Source organism: Coturnix japonica, chromosome 1 (genome assembly GCF_054131305.1).
Source record: "Coturnix japonica strain WE chromosome 1, WE-NBRP24, whole genome shotgun sequence".
Taxonomy (NCBI): Eukaryota; Metazoa; Chordata; class Aves; order Galliformes; family Phasianidae; genus Coturnix; species Coturnix japonica.
In genome coordinates, this window is record NC_140663.1 from 64,860,749 (window position 1) to 64,888,033 (window position 27,285).

A 27,285-nucleotide genomic window follows, 5' to 3' on the forward strand; every position below is an offset into this window, starting at 1 on the left:
TGTTTGCCAGTCCTAGGGCTGACTGGGGGGGTCTGTGCTCTGCCGTACTGAGCTGATTAGAAATGAGCCTGCGACAGTGGCATTCATGACGTTTGTATGTAAAAGAAGGGATCTTTTATAGGTGATTGATATCTATTAGTATAGGAGAAGAGAAATGGTATAAATCACAATTAGTCTTCAGGGCTTTTTTTAGGTTTACTTTTGTAAAACATCCATGACTTAATGCTGAGCTATTTTTATTAATGTAGTTGTGCTTATCTCACATAACCAGCTTGGAAAAAGAGGATATGAGCACTTTTTAAGCCTCTGACTTATAAATTGTGAGAAAGGGGAAAGAAGATTGATTCCAACAGGCTTGAAGGTAGATTCATTTTTCTCCTAGTTAGTAAAATGAGAGAGGGGAAAAATTAAACTGAAGCTTTAGAGGGCCAGTCAGTTTTAGCCGGGTGGAAAATTATTAGGTATTGCTCTAATGCACAACTTAATTGTAAAGCTTGAATCTGAAAGAAAGTGAATGCAGGGGAGTTCTGTTTTGCTGAGCTGATGATAAAATCTCCCAGTCACTTCTGCCTGAAGGAATAAGGATAAGAAAAAATAGAATAATAGCAAAAAAACACTGAGGGGGAACAATTATTTTTCTATCATATCCTGAAAATCTGAGTGGGTTACTTGGTCGCATTATAGGAAGAATCTTGTGCTGCTGGAATGTTGGTAGGATTGGTTGTGCTTTGAAGAAAATATCTCTGTTCTTTTTACTATAAACATTTAAGATAAGATGGAAAGGTTTGGAAAAATGCAACACATTCTGTGAGCTCCTTCAGCATTCTTAATTGCTGATTATGAGGTCTTAATTTAATATTGTTCCTTCATATTTTGGGTACTTTTAATGAGTTCTACTTCACCTAGTAGGGCCGTCAATCTCTGTAGTAAGTGACCGATTACTAGTTGTATCATAGTATATAACACAATGCTTATTTAAATTGCTAGAGATGTTTCGTAGTAGCTTCTGTATCAGCTCCAAATATAAAGATCTGAATGAGTGAACACATTAAAGAGATCATATCAATCTGGATGATGGGCAGCATCATTTTGTAGCGGCTGCGCTACAAGAGCTTCTAAACCAGAAATGAAGCAGAGAAGGGAACTGATTTCATCTTTTCTGATTCTGTGTAAATACTTTTTCAGGCAACTGGAACACCTTTAAAAAGCAAGAGAAGGCACTAACCTTTACAGCTGCAAAGTCTTTCTACGTAGAAGTTGTTTTCTCTTTATTGTGTGAGTCTGGCAATTTTCCCTTTTGAACAAAATTATGTTTTGTTTTGCTTTGTTTTCTTCTGAGGGCTGCAGGAAAGAGTAACTATTTAATCCTCCTCACATACAGTACTACAGCAATTTGATAGGAATTTCTTTTTCTGTTATCTTAGAATGTAACATACAGTAGAATAATAGGTGTCTTTTGAAGTACAGAAAACCTGCCTAAGGGGCCATCATTTTAAAGTCTAGTATGAAATTCTGTTTTAATAAGGTTCATTCCTTGCACTATTTGAGTGCAAGGAAATGTATGTGTTGAAATCTTGCTAATCCTTCATTTGCACAAAGTGTTTGGATCATTCCCTAACTGTCAGGGAATTAATGGTGTGCTTCAGTATAAGATCTTGTATTACTAGACTGCAATTATGAGAGATTTTGTGCTGCTTTTGATGTGCTTAATGAATTATCTTAGTACATGAAATGAAATCACCATTGTCAAAATGTGTGCAAAAGCAAAGCAATCTGATTCTTGCATTTGCTCATGAAATTAAGTGGTTTCCAGTGTACTTACAGGCCATCCATATGAACTGGTGAGCCTTGCTGTCTTATGCTGTACTTGTCATTGACCAGTTAAGCAACCATGTAGCTGGTGATGACAGCACCTCTCTCCTGTACTTCTTGTTTGGCCTTCCACTTGGAAATTGCACAAAAACACAGTGTATACTTTGGTACACTTAATGAATTCAGATCATTCATCCTGAACCAGAATGATGACCTCCGGCCTTTACTGCATGGGAACAGGCTTTGAATGAAGTCACTCTGAGCAGGTCCTACAGCAGGGATGGCAAGACAGAGGAGATACGCCCAAGCTGATTTTGGTTGTGCTCCTCCAGCAGAAGAAACAGGCTAAGTTGTGTGGGACACTATGATCTCTGTGCTTGTGGCTGAGGACAGAGATCCTTACAGCCATAGCTAAACCGTATCTCGTGCCTGAACCTGGTATGGTGTCTGCACTGTATGCATGCCATCCATCTGCATGCCCTCCTGCAATTCTGCTCCTGGCTGATGCAGACTGTGTGGGAGATAGTATGTGTTGTTTACATTTCAGGCTGAGGGAGTCAGCGGGATGAAATTACAGTTTCAGAGTATCTGCCTATTTGTATCGTGATAGCTTGTCCAGATCTTAGCCAGTGAATGATGGCTTATTGTACCAGCAATTTCAAGAGAATTTTATTATTTAAACATAATATGTATTTTTAAGTCTTATAGATTATAAGACCTATTTAAGACCATGGCAGATCATTTCCTCATTTGGTTTGACCTTCAGAGTGTACAAGGGAGGAGATCTTCTGCCCTGCTCTTTCTGGTAGGAAAATATAAACCAAGATTTCTTGTCCTTCCTCTTTGTCCGGGGTAAACACATAAATTTAAACTGGTTGCCTCTGGTACTTGTTGGTTTTTCTCACTAAGTACGTTAGCGAATTTCTAGTGGTTCCGTGCTGGAATTGTGTGAATACCAGAGCGCGGTGCTACTCCCTTGGTACTGTTGTTTGTATTTATGTATATTTTTGGCACTTGGCAAACGCAATACAGGTTTACTCCTCTGCATATAGGCCTTTCCCCAAAACCTCGTAGGCTAAAAGCAGATGACGCTGGAGCCTGTCCATTCTTTTCATGCTTCACTGTATAAACTGCATAAGCTTGAATCTCTTTCTGAACCATTATATAAACTTCTGTGCGTAACCATTTTTGGCTCACGTGGCTGACCACGACATTTGGTTGGAAAACATTTTTGAAGAGTTAAAGGCTGTATTGCCCTGTGGGAAGTACTGTGGAAGTATTGGTGGGGTTCCTGTTTATCTCCACCTTGGCAGATCTGATCAAGTCTGGGCCTTTCTACCTCCTGAACTTTGGAGATATTGTTGTATGGTGACGTGGATGTCCAGATGCATGCTGCCGTAGTACTCCCAATAATGCCAGCAATAATGTTTTTTTCTCTATAGTCATATGTTCTCTATAGCTGCTATTGTACAAGATTCACAGCTGTTACTTCAGGCAGTTTAGTAAATTAAATTCACAATGACTTACATTGGAATGTCACAACTGATGCAAGTCCTGCTTGGTCTTAAAGTCTCCTTCACAAATTTTTTGTGCAATGACTTCTTTAGGATGCACAGGAAAGTGCATTGGAATTTTAGATTAGACCTTGCTCCTTATGTGCTCACTTCTTGCCTGCCCAGCGTGGGACTCTCCTGCCAGTAATGATGAAATGTTCTGAGGCAGTGCTGTTGCCATGATGACTTGTAGAAATAGGGAAGTCTTCCAGATATTCCCCTGTGATAGACACATGCCTTCAGGAATCAAAAGACCTTAAACTGATGCAGATCTGGAACTTGGGGTTATTTTGTTGGACAAAAATGATTTTTCATAGGCATTGAGTTGGTGGTGTTGAACTCACTGGTTATAAACCATGTGTGACTAACATTCTTGGTCTAAATTGCACTCTTCACTCTGGACACATTACATCACTAGAGAAATGTTTTGGCCGAAAAAAAATATTGCAGGGCCTTTGCCCTCTCTTGCTTTTTATCATTTATGTCTTTAGGACCATTTGTGTATACATTCTGCGTAAACAGTTTGCCAGTTTCTGTCCAGTATTACAAATGATGCATATATATTTTTTTCATCTATAGTGTCTTTCCTAGGGGAAAAAAAAAAACATCTGGTTATGTGTATATGCCTTCAGCTGTTAATAATTTCCAGAAAATAATACAGTTCATGTACTGTGTATCTGATAAACTGTAGGGCCTGGTTTGCAGTAGAATTCAAATGTTTGCAGCTTAGCAATATGTGTTCTTCCCCCTGTTTGTTGGATGTGGGAAGCAGAAATCTTGTTTCGAAGCTGACTGAGGATTGTCTGAAACCCATCTTGACCAGTGTGAATGTATTCTTCAGTCCTATTGGAAATGGTTCCTGATGAATCTCAGTAATGGTCCTCAGTTGTAGGGGAGAGGGATTATTTTTTAAAGTTCTTCTGCAGACCTCAGGTATTATTCTATCTCATTGGTGTGACACTGTAGTGAAAACTTTAAAGTAGTTTCAAAATGTATACCATCTTTAGTCTGTATAGCTAAGAGAGTCTGAAATTGCTGTAATACACAGGTTTGCATAGGTTGATTCTGGTTGTACTCTGTTCAGCTGTAGACTTTGGAGGAGAGGTGGAAATTCAAAGATTGATGTGAGTGCTAATTGACAAATTTTGGGCACTTCATAGAATCATAGAATTGCTCAAGTTGGAAAAGACCGTAAAGATCATTGAGTCTAACCACAACCTAGCCACACTACTCTAACGGCCCTCTGCTAAATCATGTACCTGAGCACCACATCCAAATGGTTTTTAAGCACATCCAGGGATGGTGACTCAACCATCTCCCTGGGCAGCCTATTCCAGAGCTTAACAACCCTTTCTGTAAAGAAGTTTTTCCTGATATCCAGCGTAAACTTACTGTGGTGCAACTTGAGGCCATTTCCCCTCATCCTGTCACCTGTCACCAGTGAGAAGAGACCAACACCGCTCTTGCTGTAAGCGCATGAGAACTGAACACAGTACTCGAGGTAAGGCCACACCAATGCCGAGTACAGGGGCAGGATTTCTTCCCTAGTCCTGCTCACCGCACCATTCCTGATCCAAGCCATTGGCCTTCTTGGCCACCTGGGCACACTGCTGGCTCATATTCACTTCATATTCACTCACTTCCCATATTCTGATGAAGTAAATGTGAGGATTAACTTCTCTCTTTTGGGACTGTTTATTTTATTAAAAAGAAATGAGGTCATTTGTATGTAAGGCTGGCAACCTCAAATTTCTGAAAAGCTAATTAATGAAGTGTGGCATTTCATTCTCAGTGTCACTATTCAGTTCTGCCACGTGCTATGCTGTACTGTGCTATGCTGTGCTGTGCTATCCATTTCTTGCAAAGTATAATCTCTTTTCCATTTCCATCTATCACAGTTTCCAGCTGCTTGCTAGGCCAAAGGATCAGCTGTCACGATTGTGTATTGGCACTGTATATGTAGGTGTTCTAGAGGTGGTGAGTGATGTGAAGATTAAGAAACTACAGCTGTTGACTGGGGAGTAAGGAGTATATGACTGTTGAGAGTTAGGAGAGTTCTCAGTGTCTCTTATCAAGAAGATCTTGAATTTGCTTCCACTCAATTCTTTCTGTCTAGACTTATCCCTGTAAAGCTAACAGTTGAATTGGAAGTATGTAACTGTTTGTAAGCAGGACATTTTTGTGTTTTTCATAACATCTAGTGTATGGATGGGGCAGAAGAAATGGCTTTTGCCTCTGTATATTTTTGCTTTCATATCATTTTGCTTCTATATGTTTTATCCAGATGTATTGCTTTGAGTGAAAATGGGTATGGTTAGCAACCAAATAGTGAAAAATGTAATAGTTGTTCTAGCACATTAATTCCTCAGCTATGATAACAAGCTGAACTGTTGACAGTGGTGGCAAGCAGAGGTGTGGAGTGGGGAACATCAGTGCTGCCACTCAGGAAACTAGAGCTAATGGCTTTTGTCCCTCCTCTGCAAAGCCCTGGGATTCCTCTGTCATCTTGAGTTCAGTCTGCTAAGTCTTGTGAAAACAATGAACTGGCTCACCTCCAGTAGTATGATTTTTATCTTGAATTAACAGTAAGTTGCTTTTCCTCATGAAGGCGAGTACTTTTGTTCCAAACTAAGACTGCTTTATCTTTTTTGGGATTCTAATGGGTTTGCTAATGTGTGAAATATACCTTATTTTATTTTATTTTATTTTATTTTATTTTATTTTATTTTATTTTATTTTATTTGTCTTTTTTTTTTTTTTAAATTATTCCCTACTAATCCTATTGCTTTCAGGCACTTCAGTCTGCCCTGGATTTTAATGAGACATTTAAAAATAGATATCTTTGTTGGCGATTGTACTGTGATGCTATCTCAGAAGTCAGCCGCCATTTTGAGAATGACATCTGAGTCTGCCTATGCTTCTGCATGACTGGAAACTGTCACTACTCATTTCAACTTATTAGTGTTGTGGATGGATATGCTGGTTCATCTAACAAAGAGGAAACTCTAGGCATTAGCATTAAAATTCAGATTTTGTTCCCGAGAGTAAAGGAAGAAGTGACTGTAGTCATGAGAGCTTGGACAATTGGGGGTGGAGGCTGAACTGCAGCTCAGGGCTGTGTTGAGTGTTTTGCTTGCAGGGCACTCAAAGAAGGTTATGGCATTTTGACCAGTTGAAGAAGATGCTGTATCTGAATGTAAGAGTTTAATACAATAATTCAGTGCATCAGCTACAGATTACAATATGGAAGACACTAAGTCTTGTTCTAAAAAGGAGACTTCAGTTGGAAATAGTCTTTTTTTTTTTTTTTTTTTTTTTTTGGTGGAGGGGGGAGAGGATTTGAGAAATGAGACCTTTAAGAGGGCAGATGCCAAACTCTGGCTGAATACTGTGCCTCTGTAATGACTTTTGAGAGCCCATGCACACACTGAAGGCATGCAAAGTGATTTTTAAAAATACAGACTTGTAGAATGGTGGCCCTCACTCCCTATCTATCTTTAAAGGATCTGAAGTGCTCAGGATATACAAGCACTGCTGGCATATGATGGCTTTTTCTCATCTAAACAGGCCATGAGCCAAAAGAGCAGGAGTCCCTGGCCAACTTGCACAGTACTGCCAATGCTCTTCTCACAAGTCAAAATAGTGTTTTAATTTATTAATTATTCTTCTACTCTGATATGTCTAAATATACTCCCTGAGCAGAGATCGTTTTCACCTGTTGAGGCACTTCTGTGCCTAAATACAAGCCTGGAGCATGTTTATAGTTGAAGCATTTTGACTCACAGCACCTTCACTAAAATGTGCTAAAATGAGCAACCAGTGTTCCTGCAACTGTAACAGTAAACTGACAAAGTGGTATTTTTATATATATATATTTTCTTTTTTCTTTCCTCTGACTAAGTTGTAGCTGAGTCTTAATTCCAGTGCTGCGATGCAGTTGCACCACTGGTTAACATCTCTGTGACTTGGAGGTAACATATACTCTTAAATGTTTACTTACTCAGTAAACAGAACTTAAGTAATAGTTACAGCCAAATCTTGATTTAACATTTTTCTTTTTTCCATAAGTAGAGTTTCAATCGCAGCAGAAATACAATGAACTTCTCTGAAACTGATGGCTGACAAATGATGCAAAGGTGATTGTTAAGGCGATGGTGATGACTGGGATAAACTAGGTGCGACTAACAGATTTTAATCTTCCCTTCAGTACTGCATCTCAATAACCAATTTATTTTTCTATAACAGATAAAACTTGTGACTAGCTGTTTAACTATCAGCCTTTCTTTGAGTAAGCTTTCAGTTCTCTTAACCTTTCATGCATTTATTTGGAGACCCTTTCCTTCCTTGACAGGTAATATATACTACTGGGAGGAAAAGGAAGTTTTGCAACCCTAAGATTTCCTGAAGGAAAGAAAAAAATGTTGTTAAGATTCCTTTAAAATAAATTAAAAACAAGACCAAATAACTCAGTGACTCACAGCTTACAGGAACATCAGATTTTTTTTCTCTATGATAATAACTAGATACATTTTATTTCCATTTATCCTTAAATAAAGTACATTTTGATAGCTATTTTTGCCAGCTGCTGCAGTTAAGCACTGCAACTGTATTTGAAGGAATAGAATCAATTTTCATCCATTAGTAAAATGAAGATACTTTGAACAAGTAACAAATTCAGAACCGAACAGTAAATAAGAGGAGATGGTGAATCAGTTGAAAATTGTAAGGAATTCCTGAGAAGCTCAAGGTAAATAATTAAGATGGTCATTCACAAAAAGGCTTATAAAGAAGGATGTTTTCATTGTAGCAAGTAGTCTACAGCACAGGACTGGGAAAAGAATGCTACTTCAAGTAGCAAAATTTGCTTTTTGTAACATAGTTCTGAGACTTGAGCTCAGATAGAAACTGTGGTATTCTGTTACTAGAGCAATGATGCTAGCTACTGAATGGGAGATCTTTTCCAAATAGTCTTGTTTCCTTTAGGAGTTAGTGACCTGTCTTACCTGATCTGACTTTGAGGTTGTTTCACATTATACATTACAGATTTTTACAACTCTTATACTAAATAAGGAGCAGCTTGACCTAGTGGGTGGCAACCCTGCCCATGGCAGGGCGTTGAAGTTCAGTGACCTTTCAGAACATTCCAACCCAAATCATTCCATGATTCAGTGAAGCAACATTCTAAAAACATGTGTTTTTACCTTATAGATATGTGCTATATGTAAAGATTTTAGCTCACAGTGACCATCTTGTTGTCCTATATGACCTTTATGACACTTTGGACTATCTATTGTGCACAAGTGCTTTATTTTGACCTTTGGGGTAAGGAGAAAAAAAAGAGTGCAATCTTAAATGTAATCATTTTATTCTATTTTATTTTGGCACTTGAAATAATGCTGTAGCAGTAGCTACCTTGTCTGTTTTGTTCTCACAACTGCATTAGTACAGAAAATTGGAAACCCAAATGATCCTGGAGCTTGAAAAAAAAAAAAAAAGTTGCTATGGTAACTGGACACTATACATCCGATTTGGGACTTGAGTTAGGTGTGCATATTTCATAGTATTTTCTAGTCCTCATGAAATGTTGTAAGTCTCTGAGCTCCCATAAAACACATCTGGGGTGTATTAAGAAGTATTCCCTTGCTGTGTTGTATCCCATTAGTACGTGCCTTCATCCTCACTCTGTGTTGCGTGAAGAACCAGGGATGCTGTGCTGGTGTTTCTCGTGCACATGGGAGAGGTTCCAGCTGCCATCCTGTGCCCAGCTGTGTCTGTGCCTTGCAGCACCTCAGAGGCCAGGCGTCAGAGCCTGGATGTTGTCCAGGGCAGCTCAGGCACATCATCAACACCCTGTTCCTGTGCTGAGAACAAGTGAAGGGACTGCTCATGTGCTTAAAGGAAAGGAGGAAACCCTGATGGGGTGGAACTCTTAGGAGCCATTGTGTAATATACTGTCGTGTTAGCGAGATTAGTTCCCTCCTCTTTCAAGTCTATGCTCTCTTGCAGAGCTTTAATCAAAAGAGGCTTCATTTTTAAGTTACAGGCATCTCCCACATGCAAGAATGTGACGGCTGCTCTTTCTTCTTCTGTGTAAGAAGTTCTCTCTTTCTTTGGGTGATGTTTTTGCATTCACTCTGTGGTAGGGCTGTGGGCCAACCGTGCCAGTGCCCTGAGCGTTCAGCACAGCGGAGCACAGGCCTGATCGCAGATGATGGGCTGGGTGCCTCTCTGAGCTTGCAGCTGCATCAAATTACTCTGGTGTTTTTTTCTTTCTTTCTTTTTAAACCATCCTGGCTGAGGGGTTTAGCACCATATGTAAGCTGTTTGTAGAGGGGTTCTCATGTAGTGGGATATGTTTGGGTGAGAGAGAATGGCTGTGAGGGACAGCACTCTCAGCTATTGGTTGTAGGTGTGCTTTGTGTGCAAACTTGCCAGCCTAACTGATAATGTTAAAACTGTCTTTTCTAACGTAGACAGATCCCAGCAACCTCCTATTTTTTAACTTTTTTAAGGTATGTAATTATTTTTTGCTAGGTTTGTTACAACATCTGTAAATATTTACCCATTAAATATTCCAGCTGGTAGCTTCCCATTGCCTACTTTTCATCAGTTTATATGCAGCATTGAATGATGGCTGTGGTGGCTTTTGGGTAAAAATAAGGAGCAGATGGGCCTTTATTGGGCAAAAACTTCTTTTGGGTTCTGCTTGTGATGGGCTTTCCATAACTTTCTGATATGTAGGAAACCCCTTGTCTAATTCAAGGGAGAAAAAATTCTGTATCTTTCATATGCCAGTTATCTTGAGGTGATTCTTCATTTTATTTTATTTTTTTCCTTTCTTATTTCTTTTGTTTTTGAAGTGCAGTGGAAAATCTGTTTCTGAAGTAACACTGACGGTTCTTTGTCCTTGGAGAATATTCCCTTGCAGCTGAGGGGGGTTAATTTTTGTTTTGTTGTGGGTTTTTGTTTGAGCTAGTTTTAGTAAACAAGTTGAAGTTGCTCAAGGCTAGAGATATAAAAAAAGTTTAGGGTGGTGACTTGAGGCATTGTGCTGAGACATGTTTGCAAACCAACTCTCTTACCAACTTGGAAGCCCCAGGTAAATTATTCTCTCTTAAAGTTGATAAGTATCTCAAAATACAGTGCAAGTACTCAGCTTTCTGCCTTTCCTGGAGTTAAGGATCCAGAGTTCTTCCTTTCTTTTATGATCTTTGATGTTTGAGAGTGAGGTAATATTTTACATGGTTATAGTTAGAAATCTGTTGATGCTTTGCATCTCAGCCCTGACTTGAATGCAAATAACCATTCAGTAAGGTAGAATGGCTATATTTTATACCCTCGGGACACTGATTGAGACCAACTATGTAAAGCTGCAGGTATTTCCCTTCCTTCATGCAAACTTAGATGGAAACATTTGCCCAACCCTCTCCTTGTTCTGCAGTCTTGCTTAACTTGGAGTGTCGTGAAGATGTAGGTTTTTTAAGAGCTTGCAAAGGGGACAAATAAGAAGTGCAGGCAATTAAATGTTTTTCTTGCTCTTTTGGGTACAATCTAAGCAGAGAGGTCCAGTGTCTCTTGCTATGCTCTGGTATTTGCACTTAACTATTTTCCATAAAATGGGCTTGGAGTTCTGTGTGTGTTATGGCAGAGGAATGGGGTTTTCATTCCCAGTTTTGCAAGGAGATTCATAGTGAAAATAATACTCCACAATCACAAAAGATTTGCAGATTTGTGGAAAAGCAATGTGCCAAGCTAAAGTTAGATTTTAGGAACTGTCTGAGCATCAATACATGAGGAAACCATTATTTTCTTGCCTGGCTAGAGAACTGTCATCTTTCACACTGTCAGGAAGAATCCACATGTAACCTGAGTAACACACAATCATGTTTCACTGGAACTTTCAAATATGATTTTTAAGGTTGACAGACTCTTTGTTGTATCAGCATTGTGCAGCTGTAGTGCAAACAAAACATAAGCACCTAGGAAATAATGAGGCTGAAAAATGTGCTGTGTTTTTAGTGCTGGGAATCATTGTATTATTATGTCTCTGAGTAGGTCTTGAATGCAAAACATTTTTAGTTTCCTCAGGAAGACGAATGATTGAACGTAATGTTTTCATTTTCCCCTTGTTGCAGTACTTTTGCAGCTCAGTAATGAGCATTTCTTTTCTGAAATAATCTGTGCCCACTGTATATGGTTCTGAAAGCAGTCTTCATTTCTGGCAGTTTCATGTAAACCAGTTGAATTTTAGAGATGAAGCCTCTCCATGGTGTTGTTACTTGCTGTAGGAACAGGGAGGAACTGTATATTTAAACTTCCAGCCACACGTGGACATCAGTGTGTCTCAGCAACCATCACACCATTGTCAGTATTCATATAAATAATGACTGCTAAAAAAATGAGCCAAGTGACTTAAACTCCCATTTCTGTAAATACAGCATCTTCCTGCCTAGTTTTCCTGAGAGAATTGGTTTTAATATTGTTTCCTTTACAATCTGTGGAGTATAGAATAGATCTTGTGAAGTCCTTGGCTTGATACCACAGCTAAGGAAATAATTGACGGGTTAATTTATGACTAATATACTACAAGGTAAAACTTAAAACTATCACAGACAAATACTTATGCGTTTTTCATCTGTAGGTGGAATGTGTCATCCCTCAGCAGAATAGCTACGTTAGTCTCACATGGAAGAAGGTATGTGTACAGACTGAGTAATCTATCTTTGTTGTGCTGCCGTACTCAAAATCATTCTTTATCTACATTAATTTCCTATAAAGAACAATTTAGAGCTTAGAAATGCTGGCCTGAGCATCATTTTTCTGAAATAACTTAATGAATTGGCATGTAGCCTTGTCATCTCATGGTTGGTTGAGATCCTGAGGCAATATTTAGTGTAATAGAATAAATGGTGCTCTGGTTAACACAATCATCTCTTATGTAGAAAGATGCGATTATGACTTTCAAGAGAAAGAGTCTTTTCACTGCACATTTAGCTATTATTCTGCTAATTCTTTGCTGAGATTTGGAAACTGCTGCATCTTTGTTTTCTTTTGGATTGGAAAGTGCTTAGTGTGCTCATTCTGAAGGGCCCAGAATTTGAACCCACAGTGCTTACATGAGGATTAACTTTCTTAAGGACATGAGGGTCCCCATGGAGTTACCTGAGCTCTTTAATCAAAGATTGAATTTTTAGCATAATATAGTACTTACATTTGTCCAAATCCAGAGAGGCCGATAGATTAATCTTAATTAAATTTGAAGAGGAAGGAACCAAAAGAAAAAAAGAAAATATTGTAGGGTTTAAAGGTTTGAAGGATCATTATATGACCGGACCATTACTTTTTCCAAGTAAAATGTGGATATGTTTTGTATTTATTTTTCTGAAAATACATTTTAATTTAATCATTTTAGACCAATGCTAGACTTTCAATAATACACTGACAACTGTGCTTTTGTCTTCATGGGAAGGATGTTTTTCAGATTGGTAGCTTGAAAGTTCATTTAATAAGCCTGTCTTGTTATACTAGTATAAATTGTTAGAGTCAAATTGGTGGCATTAAAGGTAGCATTAATATCAGAGATGAAAGTAATAGTGGGTGATTCTGTATGCTAGAAACAGTCGAAGTTAAAAGTGATAAAGGTGGTGGCCATTTTTATGTAAGAATATTTTTGTATGCATTCTTAAGTTGACTTAAAACTTCTGTTAAATTCCTGCACTCGGAACACTCAGATGTGGGACCATGCAGAATTATTTAATCTCCTGAGAGTATCTGCCTTTTAATAAAACAGACATCAGTTTAGGATATTTAGATCTATTGATTGATTATTTCTGAGGAGAACTGCTCTTTTGATTTAAATGCAATAGAAGCTTTCTGGGAGTGTTTGTCTTTGGCAGGCAATATTGCCTTCTTTCACACCAACAAGGCATCTCTCTAAATCTGGTTCTAAATGTCATGCTATGTGTTTTTGCGTATCTCTTTGTGTCTCATAATGAAATTTATGCACAGATATGCAGCAAATGTAATCAACAATGCCTGAAATTAGATTTCAGTGCTTTAAAGCTATGAAAGACAGTATTAACTTCAGTCTTTCTTCTAAACGTCCATATTACAGGCTGTTATTTATTTCTTGCTTTGGTCAATTTCTTCATTCCTCTAGTTCTAAAATAGTTTGTAGAAGCTTTAGTGCAACTTGTGATTGGTGTATTCCATTGACATAAGCTATGTGTTTCACATATCCATGTCCCTTTTGAGTGACCTGAACTATCTGGTTCACCATTGGCTTTTTTGTGGTGAGGTACCGCACTGGCAACAGTGTTTTCAGCCTCCTGTGGAGTGATAAAGTTTCCTCCTGGGTAGGGTCATGAGGCACTGAAAGGTTTCTTTTTCCTCTTTTCCCTGTGCATCTCGCCTGAGCATCCTTCTTTTATTTTAGTCATCTTTATTTCTTCTTGCCAAACAGAGGGAGTCTGTGGTCACAGCCAGGATCTAAAGTTCTAATAATGGTGTACACATTGTTTTGAAGGGACAAACAACACTGCTTTGGCTATGTAAATAATGCAGGGGGTTACCTGATTTCCTGCAGAGACTACTAGAGGTTCTCACCTCATCACATCTGCTAACAGTTGGCAAGTGTTGGCTTCCAGTTTGGTGTTGCTTTGCTCACTAGGGTTAAGCAGGGCTCTCTTCTCTGTTTTTTATAATGTTCCAAATAAATGAGACTTCCAGGGAGAGCCAGTAACATTTTCTTCCTGTAGGGATGCCCTTCTCAGTGCGACACGTTCACAAGTTTCTGTTCCTGTTTGGTGAAAGGAGAGAGAGATGATGATGATGATGATGGAATAAAAACACTTGTGCTAGTAGATGAAGTAAACCTGTTCTAAGCATGGAAATAATGTTCTGCTTTTGTTCCAGGTGGGGTAATATGTATATAAAAGATTCACATTATGGGACTTGTCTTTCCATTATAGCCTCCAACTTTTAGTTTTGTATTTTGACCTCAGATTTAACTCCCTGTGCGAAGTTTGGGCATAACATCTTTTGGCCTATAGCAAACAGTGTTTTATCTGCACTTTTCTTGATTTTTTTTTTTTTTTTTTTGCTTATTTGCTTTGTTTTTTTGATCCGGTACTGTGAAAAAGATATTTTATGGTTAGAATTACAAGTCTAAAATTAGCGTTGAATGCATACAAGTTGATTTGTACTGTTTTAAATGGTGGATTTCTGCTTTTATTTATCTGTTCTTTTCCCAGTAAACTTCTGGTAGTGAGATTAAAATGGGGAAACAGTGGATTAGGAAATGCTTGTTCAGAGTTTTTTTGTATTTGAGTATGTTAAGTGTTGGAAATACTTTATGAAGTGAACAAAAATAAGTACAATTAAAATACTTTGTGGATATTGGCAAGAAAAAGTTTTAGACATCCTCAGGAAAGTTTATGGGGGCTGGCTTTTGTCTAGCTTTCTAGGGTTTTGCTTTGGGATGTTCGAAAGGCCCCTTTTGATCATGTAGCTCCTTATTCTGGCTGTGTGACTCTAAATTTGTCTTGCTGGGTGGCTGGTCACTGTATATATATATATATATACCAGTATACTGGTATATATATATATATATATATATATATATATATATATATATATATATATATTCTTCTGCAGGGAATTTGGGCTTTCTGCATTTTTTTTTTTTTTTTTTACTTGTAATCATTTAGTCCAGAATTTGCTTTTTTTGTTTGTGATGTAAATCCTGCTTTTGGCCCAACATGAATGTCAGTCAGAGTTCCTAATATACTTGAATGTGCCATACTGCAGAATCAGCTTCATAGCAGTAGGACAAGAAAAACTACAGGCAAGTAGTTTTAAGAGGGTCAAAAAGAAGCAAGGACTAGATTAAGAATAAACCCTCTTGTTCTTGAATTATAGATCAAAGAAAGAAAGGTGTTTGGAAAAATTGGAAGGTAATACTTTAAGTGATTAAATATGAAGATACTCTTTTTGTACTCCCTTAGTTTGTAGGATAGTACTGCAAGACATTATGTAGACGATTACGTTTTGGTAGGCTTCAGTAAAAGAAACATTAGCAAGGAAACATTTATAAGAGGTAAGAGATGGATCTTATTCTTCTGTTGTTTATTTTTTAACAAGCAGGGCCTTTTAGAGATCTGAATCCTAGCTCAGACTGGGAGGAGTTGGATTAAAGGAATGTAAATGGATTAAGGTTAGTTTACTATATTCTGTTACAAGGTTCCATCTGAGTACTTGACCATTGGTAGTACCAGTCATCACCTATGTGAAACAGAGCCAGCAGACCTTATTTTACAACAAAAGAACCATCATGTTTGTTATTCTTTTGCAGGATCTGAGAAGTCTGTTTATCCCGAGGTCTAGAGAAATACCTACCTCCCAGAGTACTCAGTTCTCTGGCATGACCAGGGTCCTGCTCAGGGTTACTCCTGCTGATGCATATTAGTGCAATGGCCCCAACAGCAATAGCAGTAAAGTAGCAATAAGTAGTATAAAAAGGTGGTTTTTTTTGTTGCTTGAGTATGTTTTTTTGTTTTGTTTTAAATAGGATTTAACAGTTACGCTCTATTAGAAGTGCTGTGGTGGTTTCTTATAAAGGAAAGCAGCCTCAAGAAAATTGCCACCTTGTCTGTGTTGCAGACTAGGCACACTTTAGATTTCTGAGTCTTCTTTGGTCAGAAGCACGTGTTGTTTTTTTTTTTTTTCTTCTTTTAAGATGTGATAGTTGGCCTGGAAACTGGTTTGTACTTTTTAATTTCAGTTTACTACTGGACTAATACAAGCTATTACAAACCTTGCTTTTTCATAGTTGCATTGATTTTCAGGATGATTTAACTTGTAACAGTAAAGCACATTGCATTCTAATAAGCCAATAATTCTGAAAGTAGTGGTCCAACAGGAGATAATAATGAGTTCAAAGGCTGTGGTTAATACCAGTGATGGAGTGGAATAGAAAAGATCACAGGTTTTGAGTCTCAGAACCGATTGCTTTGACTTAGAGTGGAGACTTTATTACCTTGATGGGTAATATCAGAAAGGTCTGGAAAACATTGCTTGTGGTGTAATGCTTTGATCACAGTGGAACAGATGAGGTCTAATATCAGTGATGGCAAACAGGGACAAGTTTAAAGGCATAGGTGGGAAACAGAATTTGAGAAAATGGGGAGATGAACTGAAGATCTCAGCGTCCAATTGTTTTGATAGTCTGCTTGTTTATGACTCCCAGAAAGAGGAAAGGACATGCTGATAGAAAGCATCTGGTTGATTCTGTTGGTTTTTATTTTATTTATTTATTTATTATTATTTCTTTTTATTATTATTTTTGGAGTGTATGAACTATAAACTGAAGTGCTTGAGTAAGAAGAAAAGCTATATGAGCTTGATAAAAGTTTTAGATGACTCAGAGATCGTGTGTGTGCTGTGCTCTATCTCCTCTTGGGATAAAAATTCCATGATTGTAAGTTTTGATACAGCTTGGAACCGGCTTCAGATTACGTTATGATGGGGGAACCTCACCCTGCTTCTCAGCTGCAAAGATAAACTTATTGGCACTGAAAATGATTTATTATATCAGTCTGTACTTAAAATAACTTTTATTACTTTAGCAGCCATAGTGTGGTAAAATCCCCTGAGTGTACTGATGCAGAAACCTGTGTGCTTTTTCTTATACAAGTGATTGCAAAAGGCTGTACAACTTTTATGCTTTCCTTGATATACAGAAGATATAAAGATCATCCTGATGATGGAATTCCGCAGTGTGGTAAGATCAAGAGGGGCTAATAAGTGACCAGATATTAGTTTATACAGTTTAAAACAAATCTTCAGCAATTTACTTATTTTTTTGAGCTTTCTTAACGACTGTTTTCCTACCAACTGTTCCTCCATCCATCCTTCTATTTGAGAGGAGATTCCCTTTCAGTCTGTCAGACTTCCTTCTCTGATATCTCTAGAGGTCTTAAAAGACAAAAGAACTACAACAAATCTATCCAAAGTGAGATTAGCAAATTTTCTAATCAAGTTACTTTGTTGATATAAATATGAATACTGGGCAGTATTGGAACTTGACTTTCCAGGGTACAGTGGGACAGTTTCCCAAGTTGTTTTAGCTCCCATTGTACAAGAGGGTGAGCAAAAGAAGGACAGGTGGGGAAGTTCACCTTCTTTGCTTTAAGAGGACAGCAAGCGTTCTGGAATGCTCTGGTGCTGAGGTGTGCACAGAATGGATATTCCATTTTGCCATCGTCCATGCATGTCCTTGTTTCCCTCTTTCTTTGGAGTGTCATCAAATGGAACAAAAAAGGCCGGCCAGAAGAATGCACACTGTTACATTTCCTGTTCCAGTTTCTACTGCTCTAAGCCCCTGGCCAGACAGTGTCTCCTTATAAACTAGCGGTAAGATGAAAGGAAAAGAAATGTTTTTGAGTTGTGCTGAAGAATGAAACCTTCCTGCATGGTCAACACGGATATAATGGGTGTTTCTGCCACAAGGCAATATCTGACAATTAGTAGTTAGAATGTTCTCGTATTTACATTGACCACTGTAAGCCAGAGAGCATAGAGCTAAGCACTCTGCTTTGAGCACCCTTCAGAGCAGCTAGAAAGACACTTTCTTCTTCTTGCTTCTCCTGCTCCTTTTCAGAAAAACAAAACAGCAAAACAAAAAAGCACAAAACCCCCCAACCAATTACATTTCTTGTTCCTTTTTCCAGTACAATGTATAATGCCTCCTACACATCTTTTAAACTGTGTCAGCTCTTGCCAAAGGTCCAAGATCAGTTTTTAAGGGTGCTCCCTTTTCTGGAGTGGGCAGGGAACTTGTCCTCAAACTACTGTCATCCACGTGCATGTTCTGAGCTGTGATACCTTGTATGTACATCTTTTTAAAGTCCACAGATTATATTCTTCAAACACCATTAATCTTCCTGAAAAATATATTTCTCTCAGTTTTTCTGTTTGTTTGTTTATTGTATGCATATACCTGAAGTCAACTATTTCTGTGGCAGCTTTAACAAGAAGTCCTGCATCTATTGAATTTTAAGACCAACTGTCTACTGACTTACTGTGAGTCTTCTACTATTAATATTTCTTCACTTAAGAAAAGGAATCATTTTAGGAATACTGCCAAGATATGCCATCCTGTTCGGGAGAGTAGTGTTCTGTGTATGAATATATCTGCCAGTTTAAGTTTTACGTACTCAAATTTAGAAGTTGGATATATGAAAATAACTTTCAGAAAACCAGAGACTAATACACATCTTTTTCTCATTTTAAAATCAAATGGAATAAAAATGCCAGTGATCTTTTTTCAAGCGATTAAACCTCATGCTTGCAGAACTGGAAGCTTAAACATTGTGGCAGAAGGAACCAAAAAGGTTTAACTGTTCACTCTGCCAGAAGTTAAAGCTGGCATAAAGGCAAAAGTAGATGAGGAAATAGTGACAGGTAAATAGTCACTGAAATTGTTTATCACTGTGCTGTTAATGAACTAGGTTTGTCATTAATGAACAGCCAAAACAAAGAACATAGAAAAAACTGAAGAACAATAAAAGTAATAAAAAACTAAAGCCATTTTGAACTTCTACACCAGTGAGGATAGACTCAGATTTAGGAAACTGTATTAATTTAAGTAAAATGAGATTTTCTGTGTCATTCTGTTGTCCTTCCATGAGATCTTCCCCCTTTGTTGCCTTGCTGACATCTCTGTATCAATTCATGGGGTAATTTATTGGTCAATTCAGGATGGCTTCAATAGTGGGATTGTAGGACACCATTTTGAAACACTGTTTTTGTGTAGGATCTTTTAACAAGCTTCTGACTTTTTAAAATATCCAGACCTGGTGGAGGATTCCAGATCTCTTGGCTTTTTGCCTGTTTCAAACAAAACGGTCCAGCACTTTGGTAACCAGTGTGGTTCTTGCAGTGGTTCTAGAAGTAGTTTTGCTTTGTATGTTTTGTGAAATGAGGGTTTCTGTTAGTCACAAAACTTTCACAAAAGCTATGTGTATAAATGGAACAGCTGTAGAGCTAGACATCAGTGATTTTTATTTATTTATTAATTTTTAACTTTGGGACTCAACATCCTTATCTAGGGGGGAGAGTTCAGACCATTATATGATTATTATTATTTAATCAATTGCTGTTGCTAAACAGACTTTGTAAAGTATCAGACTAAACAAGCTGTTGTCTCTTTTGACCTCACCAGTGATGACCTCACCAGTGACGCTTTTCTCTTTGTCTTGCAAATAAGCTTTTTCCTGTGAACTAAATCAGCTCCTGACAGGTAAAAATTGCTAGAAGCTGACTTGAAGTTGTTGTTGTTATTATTATTATTCTAAAGGAGAATGTGGCTGAGTTAAGGAACAAAGTTCTACAACAACAACAATAGTAATGTCTTCAATGACCTCAAGTTCTTTTTCCATTGCAGTTTCAGTATGCTACATCTCTTATCTCTGCTCTCTCAGACCCTCCTAGAGTGCATGAAGATAACAGCATTAAAGAAGTTGATTGTTCTGCTCGGAATGCTATGGAGAAATCGTTAATTAAAATAAAAAATAATGGACAAAAAAAACCCTCCTTCCAGTCTATTACTAATTTCACAAAGCAGCTGTGGTTCCAGTTCTGTTCAGGTAGCCAGTTCTATTCACTTTGAGGAGTGTGTCTGTGCTTTTTCCGGACAAGGCAATGCCAAATTAATTGAATTGTTTTCTTTTATGAAGCAAATCTGGCTAAGCCACATTTACTTGGGTTAAATAAAAGCAAAAATAAAGCTCGCATTGGTTCAGGAAGTTTATTTTGTGGTTCTTTGGAATAGAACATTCTGTCCCCTCTTTACAAAACCAATACAAACAGTATCTTGGCAAAGGCGCTATTCTTTGTAGATACCTTATTTTAAATTATCTCTTGGTTACTTTCTGAGATTAAGTATCTCAGTTCCTGTTTCCTGGGTAAATTCTGCCTCATAATTGTGCTTTCACTTTGTAAGCCACATCTGCAAGTTCTTAACTCTACTTGAGACCTGCTGATGAAAAATATTGAATAATAGAAATGATGACTATAAACTAAAGAACAATAAATGCTATTTATAAAATATCACTTCTTCAGAAGCAGTTACGTCACATTGTAGAAACTGTCACATAAATAAGGCTTGTGTGGCCATGGATGTTACAGGGAAGGAGCTGTAAAAGTTAGGATTTTTTCTTTAAAAGTAAGGATTTTTCTTCATCACGTAGCTGAGAAATTGCATGCGACTTTCATAGTGGAATGTCACCTTTGCTTTTGTTTAACATTTTTTACAGGGGTATTATTATGCTACTTTCTCTTACTATCTAGAAGTGTATAGAGAGCAGTGTATTTCATGCACTTACATTAGCCATTTTTAACACGTGAAAATTTGATGTGCACTGCAGGGACTGAGTGAGAGCAGGGATGGAAAAGTGCACAGTGCAGTAATAATCAAATAGTGGGAAATCTCCAGCAATCTCTTTTGATAATGTATTCAGTGGAGCCGATTAGTGGAAATCTTGAGTGATGCTGTTAGGTTATCAGGCTGATCCTTCAAGTGGCCTAACTTCTATTGACTTGAGCTCTTACTAGAAGGGAAATGCCATGCACCTTGTAGGAGGCAGTCCAACTTGTAGTAAGCAATATTCCCAGAGAGTGATAAAAACAAACTTGTACACTATCTGAACAAATCTCTTGCTGTAAGAGCTTTAAAGTGAGGTGAAGCTTTACACACACGTTTGGATGCAGTTTTTGAGAAAGATCTATATTTAATGGAAAAACAAAACACAACCTAACAAACCTCACAACCATTGCATTTCCATACATTTGAATCCAAAGAGTAAAGCTTTTCAATTTTCACATCAGTCTTATCTTTTTAGTAAAGCCTTTTTCCTATAATTAAGGAGGCATCATTTTTTCCTATTGAAGGAAAATCCAAGGAAAGTCCAATCAGAGCCACCCACAAATTATTTCAGTCTTCCCTCCCCCTCATCATTATCTGATATTTTGTTTGCACCGTCATTATTCATTAACCTTGTTGATGTCCAGGACTGCAAAGACTAAAATCACATTAGCAAAGGCGGACCTCTGACTCCCCATTGAAATCCACTTATTCCTTTTCTACTTCTTTTTTTCTTTAATTGGCTTTCAAGTGGAAATTTCAAAACCAGTCACAAGTTTTCAACATAAAGAGCTTTGAAACAATGAAATTAGGTTGGTTTGCTTATTTTTTCTTTTTGGGTACTTTGTTTTTTAGCAGAATTCTTTAATTGTTCTTCAACTATTTAGACTAATTAAATTCTGAGTAAGATGCTGCTGGGATAATAAATTATAAGAGACGCAGACTGCCATTTTTCTTACTTGTATACATATTTGTGTATGTATTTTTATAGATGCTTGTGGGATGAGGGAATAGATGTGACATGGCATATATCCATTCAAGAAGATATGCAATTTACCTCTTTCTTACATACATGCTTTTGTAGGTATATCTATCTATCTATATATATACACATATATCTGTGTATGCATCTGTCTATATTTAAATATATATGTAGATAATATCCTCCTAAAAGGGAATAGAATTCTATTCTCTTGTCTTAGAGCTTTGTGTATGAACCTGTTTGGCTTAGAGGTAAGTTTTGACTATATCCCTTTTCCCTCTGGGTTGCATATTGAATAGGTTTTGCAAGGCATGAATTGCCTAGCTTTCTTTAACATTTCTGAATTTTAAGCTCTTTACAGAATTAGGTGGCTGGCAGATAAACCCTCACTACATGTTAGTAAGCAGCTTGATAAAGTTCAGTACGTAAGCTAGCTAAATATATGACTTTATGTGTTAATGTGCAACTAATGGATCAATTCAGATTGACTGAATTGACCTGTTGCTGCCTGCCCTGTTACTGAATTGACTTGCTGCTGCTCCTTTCTAATTCTGTGCTCTCTGTTGCTATATCAAATTGATCTGTACATTTCAATTATTCATAATTGAGTTTAGCTTAAAATGGAAAACATCACTATAGAGATGACCCTATAAGGGAGGGGAGATGGAAACTCGCATAGAATTGGGATAACTCTGCAATGATGTCCCAAAGAGAATAACTGGTAAGAAAATACAACTGTAAGGGCAAGTTTGTTAAAATTTGAAAGACTGTTCAGAACCTTGCGATGGAGAAACCTACAAAGCAAGGAATGATTTGTACGTGTAACCAGTTTGGAAGAAAGTGTTGGAGATGGCATAATTTCATGGAGAAAATGGGAGAGAACCATAACTGTCAGCTCCAAAAAGAAATGAATAAATAAAAACCAAAATGAATAAATAAGAACTGAAATTTGTCCTCTCCTTCCTCTACCTTTCATCTTGGCTTTCCTGCATCCTCCTTCCTCAGGTACCCCAGAAGCGCTCACTGAGCTGCTTCTGCACATGATCTGTAACTGCACATTATGCAGCTTCTCTCTCCCTCTCTCTTTAACAACAGGTACCTTTTACTAACTCTAAATTTCTGGAAGCAAATGCTTGTCTTTTTGGCTTGTTTTTTTTCCCTAGGAGTGGGCTGATGAGAAAATGAGCCTGAGCCAGACTGCTGGTTAATCTTAGGAAATCCTTACTATTAGTCTGTGTATTTCTGGATTTGTTTTTCCCCTCCCTCCACCAAATAAGTATCATCCTGATGAGGCCAAGCTTCAAATCCATAGCAATTGGTGTGACATACCAGGCACTATCACTGTACCTTTTTAATCAGAGGAGATTTCATACCTTGTGTCTTAGTGCTTCACAGCCTGAAAATGCAAGCTGTGGGGCTCTGATAACAGATGTAGTGACTGGCTGCTGTCAGCATGAAGATGATTAAAAATGAGAGTGTGTGTGTGAGCGTGTTCACTCCCTTTCCAGCTGAATAGAAAAGGAAACTCTCCAAGGCCTTTTATATAAGTGCGTGGGTTGGTCAGTGTTTTTTTTTTTTTTTGGGGGGGGGGGGGGGGAAAGGGGGGATTTTTTCCTGTTTAAATCTGTATGGCTGTGCACAGACAAACTTCATCCCCAGCTTCCTTTTGAAGATGCTTTGTAAAGAAAAGACTATACCTGTTTTGACCTCTGAAGCGTGATCCTGTCTGCAGTTCAATACTAGATGTACCCTCTCTGTGAAAGATAATAGCTAGCAATTTCTTTTTGAGGGGAAGGTGGTTTCCAGTCGGTTTCCCCCATCTGTGATTTTTATATATAAAACAATGGCAATCTGCTTCTTTCAGCAGCTGAAGCACTGTGAGTCTTTGACAGCAAATGTGTGGAGTTCTGCCTTGCACCTTTTAACACTCTTCTTTATTTAAGACACTGTCATGCTGGGCTGACTGCTGCCTTCCCAGGAGTGTTGCACCAAGGAATTATTGATGAGACACAGCCTGGTCTGCAAAACACACACTGACTATTAATAAAAACGTGTGCACCCTTAGCTACTGCTAACCATTTAAATGTCTCAGAGAACTCTGGGATAGAGCAGACACTGTATATGAGCATGGTCTCATTAAAGCATCAGTGTGATATAGCTCGGTATTAATTATTGAATCTTCTTGTGATTGTCACATTTGAAGATTGGTGCTTTGAGCAAAATTGCCTGAAGTCATCTTGAGAACACAGAAGGTGCCGCTTGTAGGACCAAATACGGAAAGGGAAGTATGCCATGAACTCTTGACTGAGAACTTCGGATTTTTGCCATGTTGTTAAGAGTGCTTTTTGGAACTGTACAGTGACAGTAATGTAAAGATGGTAGAAAATATCCAAAAGGTTACTTACAGCAAAAACTCACTCGTATGGAAGCCTTCAGTCTGCTGGGAAACACTAAGGCAATCTCCACCAAGCAGCAATCTCCAAGAGATGCTGCCTTACTACTTACTGTCAGCCCTTCAATGATGTCTAGAGGAGGTGGAGTCGAGCTCCACCCCTTCCGGGAGCAAAGCTAAATTACTTTCACCTGTGCTCCCACAGCTGACCTGACACTCACCTCAGCTGATTAATCGGAGGTTCAGGCTGTGATTTCCAGTTTCCCATACAGTAACGTTTGGACAAAAACCTGGTGGTTGGTGCACAACTGCATTCTGGTTTGATAAGTGGAAGAATTTTGAAAATTACTCTGGCCTGAAAAATGATCAGCGTAATTCTGACTTCATGCTGGTGGAGATGAAGTAAGAACAAGGAACTCAGTTACATTATTTCAAGGTCCACTGGTTTATTAAACCAGTCTAGGTTTTAATTAAGGGAAAGGTGAAAAAACAGATTTTGTGCTATTGTAAAGTATCCAGTGTAATTTTGCAAGTTGCAAGGTGTGTGTCCTCATGTTTCCCTCGTTCACTACTGCTGTTCCTCCTGCTTCAGTGCGAGTATAGCAGCTGCTGTCTTGGGAACCACTTAAGGTGTACACAGTTGCCTGACACTGCTCCAGAGCTCTGAACCCCAGAGCTTAAATAATACAACAACTTCAGCACTAACTCTGGCAATCTTTAAGAGAAAAGTTTTTGAAATTATTGCAATTGACTTTCTGGTTGCCTAGAAATTGAGAAAGCAGGGTAGTCATTGAATTTTTTAACCTATACATAGTTTCAGTTATTAGAGGTTAGAGACCACAAATGTTATAGAAGCCTAATCACTTGATGTAGAACAACAATACTCTCCCACAGCTCAGTGGAAGTATGTCTTGGTAGGGAAGGTGCCATATTTGAGTACAATTGCTGGCTGTCATGTTTCTCAGTCAGTTTCCCAAGCCTGAGTACCAGAATGTGGAAGAAGGCAAAAACCTTTGCTCCCCTATGACAGAGTTGGGAAAGCATCTCGGTGTGGAGCGACCTCTTTTGAAAATCAACACCATCGGGAAGGTGCAATGAAGACTCACTGCACAAATAAAGATCATGTCAGCCAACGCCTGCTTATCACGTCAAGTAGTGATTACACTGTGACGTAAATCACCTTGTGCTACGGGTACATCCAATTGGATAGGTTTGCCTGGGACTACACATAAGAAATGTGTCTGAGTTCAAATGCAGTTCTTTCCTTTCCTGAGAGCTGTAGTACTACAGTGGGTGTAGATCTTGAATTGCAGCGTATGTGGTGAGTGTCCTGCACTTGGGCTTAAACTGTTTTGTGTTTTGCTTTAACACTCTCTCAGTCCTGTTCTTCAACCTGAAAACACAGTGTGCTCTTCTGAAATTGCAATTTTAATCTTTGCCTACAATCTGAATTCTCTTGTACTTTTTTTTTTTTTTTTTTTTTTGTTATTTGAATTGATAATGCTTTTTTCTTAGTTCCGTGCATCCTTTGGTGTCAGAGCAGTGGTATTTGCAGGTGATTGGCCAAAACAAATTGCAGAATCAGGTAAACAAATCTCATTCCCCATTTCACCAGAGGTGCTGATTGTTGTATATCTGAGGTGCTGAAACATTGAAGCAGAAACTGCGTATCCCCATCAGCCTGCAAGCTGCTAATGGTCAGCTATCAATGAATGTTTTGAAACCTGAGAAAATATTAGCCTAAGCAGTTCATTTGAACAAATCAGAACACTCTTTTGTTAGTATGTATTTTGCTTAGCTCTGTGGAGTCACTGAAGCTAGGTGAGTATTTCTGATTACTTCAGCATAGCAAAATAGAACTTTATTCTTGGTGGGAGTAAATGACATCTACCCTCCTGTTAACTGTGCCAATCACTTTTATATCACCTTTATTTTTTGCTCTAAAAATAAAAATCCTGATATCTATTATGGGTGTGGATATTTATTTTCCCTTTGGTCCCCTGTGTTTCAAATCATGTGGTTACCCGATCTTTGATTCCTGATGATAAGGAGGGCACTCTCCCATCAGTGTATTCAAGGCCTGGCTGCTCACATGGGGGATTTGCCTTTTGAGAAATAGATTAATGTGGGCATTGTGAGTGCCATCGTTGCATATGGTGAGGTTGCTGCTGCTCATGTGTCCTGTGCTGCAGGCGGAAGATTGGTGTCATGCGTGAGAGCCATGCTGCTCTTTGGATACCAGCAGCTTGTCATCGCAGGCAGTGTTTTTCCTTATGGTTTATCATTCAGAAGGTTCTGAAATGATCATCATCTCCTTCCTCCAGTAACTTAGGGAGTAGTTTTAGTGTGCTTCTTTTTAGGCTCATTGAGATGGGAGATGCTCCGCTTTTTGTTTGTGCTGAGTTTACATACAGTTATTTTTATTGCCTAAGTCAGATTTTCCTAACCTTACCCAGAGTAAGGGGTCCTCCAAAGTCCCTGTGGACTTTGGATGTGAAGAAAAGGAGTGGTGGGAAGGAGGCAAAGGGAAGAAGTGGTAGTTAAACAGGTTTGGGTTTTGCTTACAGGTGGAGTGTTTATTTTATAATACAGCAGCTATGTGTAGTGCACAGGGAAGGTGAGGTGCTGGTGGGTATGTGTAAGTGACATTGACGCAGCTATGCAGCAAGGAGGGGCTGAGCATGAGCTGGCTCTTTCCTGGTTCTTGTAACTGGATCTTTAAAAGATGTCTACACTTTAATGCGTAGTTAATTCCGTTCCCTGCTCTGGGTGTGCATGCCACATGGCTGGAAATTAAATTAGCAAATGAGATCCGATTCTATAGAAACAAAAGGAAGCCAACCCGCCACGAGGTGCAGGTAGAGAGCACCCTTCCTCCTCTCTCCTACCACCTCTCCTCCTTCCTCTCCTCCAAGGCCCTTGGAGGTGGCTCTGTTTTGGGAGGCTGTGGTGGCCTCTACAGGGGGTGTGCAAGCAAGGGAGCACACAGGCCTTAATGTGTGTGTGTGAAACCAGGCTGCCCTTTGATATGGCAAAGAGTGTGTGCTTTCAGGCAACTGTCCTCTGCCCCCTAGGATGAGTTAAACAACCAAGCTGTTGTCTTAGAGCTAGACATCAGTGGATC

The 27,285-nt window shown here is 38.5% G+C and overlaps 1 protein-coding gene across 10 annotated transcripts in view; it reads left to right on the plus strand.

Moving 5' to 3' along the window:
- EPS8 (EGFR pathway substrate 8, signaling adaptor) overlaps positions 1-27,285 on the plus strand; it is a 129,249-nt gene that overhangs the window by 8,864 nt on the left and 93,100 nt on the right. For 4 of the 10 annotated variants that reach the window (XM_085543431.1, XM_015867683.3, XM_085543424.1 and 1 more), the window contains exon 2: positions 12,007-12,060. The exons of the other annotated variants lie outside the window; for them this stretch is intronic. The gene's annotated coding sequence lies outside the window, so the exon portion shown is untranslated. The remainder of the gene's footprint in view (positions 1-12,006; positions 12,061-27,285) is intronic. 10 annotated transcript variants of the gene reach the window in all.